The following is a 2,546-nucleotide window of genomic DNA, read 5'->3' on the forward strand; positions in this document are numbered from 1 at the left end:
TGTAAAGGCTGTGACTGTGAACTTCTGCTTATAAATACCTATGAAGAAAAGATCTTTTACTCACTGACAAAGACTGAAACTTCTCAAATGAACAATGTAAGGTCACTGGTGTTTTCTAAGATGAAAGGTGCACTGAGAACTCAGCTCTTTTTAAATTTATAATAATAAATGTGTGACTCTTGCCTGTATCACAAAATGCACAGCAGCTTTAACAAGGCTCTTCACTAATGGACCTTTAAGTGTTTCTAGGGCAAGAGGGAGGATCCTCACTGAGGTCTCTAACTGACAATAAAGAGGAAAGAAAAAGACAAAAACCTTTCACAGTGGGGGTTGTTACCAGTAGGCTGTCGTGGGACCAAGATGGGACCCATCTTGCTCAGGATATCCATGAATTAACTAGGAAAAAAACTAAAGAAAATTGACAGTCTCACATTGCCAATCATCATGAGGACGAAACTAAAACAAAGCCCAAGGAGTTGAAGAAAAATCTCAGAGTGAGTGATTGCTGAGTGACATGCCAGCAGATGGGGGTTCAGCATTGAAAATGTGCTCCTTCAGCACAGTAGAAGAATGTCAGAATATGAGTGCTGTAAATATCCTCAATGTGGCCCTACAGAAGATCAGCTTTCTGGGAAAACTTTATAAACATGAAATACCTAAATCAGTGAATTAAACCCCAAAGGTATAATTCATTTTCATTTCTGCACACTGAGTCATCCTGACTATGGCTTCTCTTTTCAGATCAATGACCAGTCCTTTTGGCTTTGCTTTCTGGGAGATCTGCTCAAACAACAACTTACCCTCCCAGGAATGAGCCAAGGAACCAGACAAGGGAAGAATGCAATTTTATTTTTTTCTTAATATGTTTAATGATAAAAAACATATTTCCCTGTAAATAGCAAAAAATATCCCTGTGTTGTCGAGGACTGATATTTTCCCTACCTTTGGGTGTGTATGCTCCACAAGATTAGTGTACTTCCAAACTATGCAGCAATGATACATCTACAAAATATTGGAGTTTTCTCTGTTTCCACCAAAATTTTAAAATTTCAGTTTTCAATTTCGGCTAGAAAGGGTATCCCTTCTACAAAGTTCATGATGGAGCCTTTCTTCTTCTCAAGATGCCATGGGTAACCCTGCAGCTGTGTACTTCTTCCAGCAGAGGAAGCCTGTGTAGTTTCAAAAGCACACAGCTTGCCTTCCACAGCTAGATTTGGCTGTGCGTTTATTTTCTGATTCAACAAGCCACTTGCCAGAAAATGGTATTGTCAATTACAGAAGTAGAGCTGGAATTTCAAACAATGGCACTCTACTTTAGGTCTTGTGTATGCTGAAGGGCAAAAAAATGGTTACTAAATTATGTTCCCGAAAGAAAAAGCCTTTTCTTCCTATGTTTAACATAGATAAAACATGCCATTTTGCATATATTTCCCTTCCAGCAGTGATGTTATTCATATCATTCATTAAAAAAGGCAGGTTTTTGGGATTTGTAATAGAAGAAAATTCACTTTCTTGTAGTACTAAGAATCATAATGAATAAGCCAGAATGAGGCAGGAAGTGGAAGAAATATCTTGAGTGTTATATGCTGTTTATTAATAATGAGCAGAATATAAATGCCTGAAAGTATTTTAGTATTCCAGGCAGACAATTTAAAATAGATGGAGACCTAGAGCTCATTAAGAATCATGAGATTGATTTTACTGTCCTATGCCTCTGCCCCTGAGAAGCATCATTGCATTATATCTTGTTTTTTATAAGCCTTTTACTTAGCCCCTTGTCACACAAACCAAACATATGCAAATGGAAGAAAACATATCTTCTCTATCTTCTTCTCACATTTCACATTTTAAAATGGAGACATCAGTTCTTATCTCAGGCTAATGTCTGTGTAGACAGCAGATTAGCAAACTCTCTGGACTAAATGGATCCATTTAGGGTGACCTTTAATGGTTTTAAATTAGAATAGAGTCAATTCAGATTAGATAGAAGGACGAAGTTTTTTACAATGAGGGTGATAAAACACTGGAACAGGTTGCTCAGAGAGATGGTGGATGCCACATCCCTGTAAACATTAAAGGCCATATTGGGCTGGGCTTTGAGCCTGGTCTATTAGAAGACAGATGACCTTTAAAGCTCCCTTCCAGCCCAAACTATTCTGTGATTCTGGGACCCTGTAATCATGCTGAGACACTCACTTTAAACAGTCTATGTCATCACAGACGTGAAATGATTGCTTGCAGTTACAGTTGTCCCAGCAGAAAAAGTTGCACTGTATCTAATTGATAACTGATAAGTAGCAGTTTTACAACTGACTACACTACTTCACTATTTTAATTCAAAGATTAAGTCATTTTTTACTTTTCATTAATTTCATTACATACCAGCTGTTACCTGTAAAATCTTGTGTTGACAGAAGTGTATTGTATTCATCTGTTGAATAAATAAACATATGGATTCCTGCAAGTACCGGTTGTCACTCTGAGGTGTTGTTACCAAATGAAAATCATCATGATGTGATGGGTTTTTCAGAGTACAGCTTTGTGCT

Source organism: Sturnus vulgaris, chromosome 2 (assembly GCF_052056855.1).
Source record: "Sturnus vulgaris isolate bStuVul1 chromosome 2, bStuVul1.hap1, whole genome shotgun sequence".
NCBI lineage: Eukaryota > Metazoa > Chordata > Aves > Passeriformes > Sturnidae > Sturnus > Sturnus vulgaris.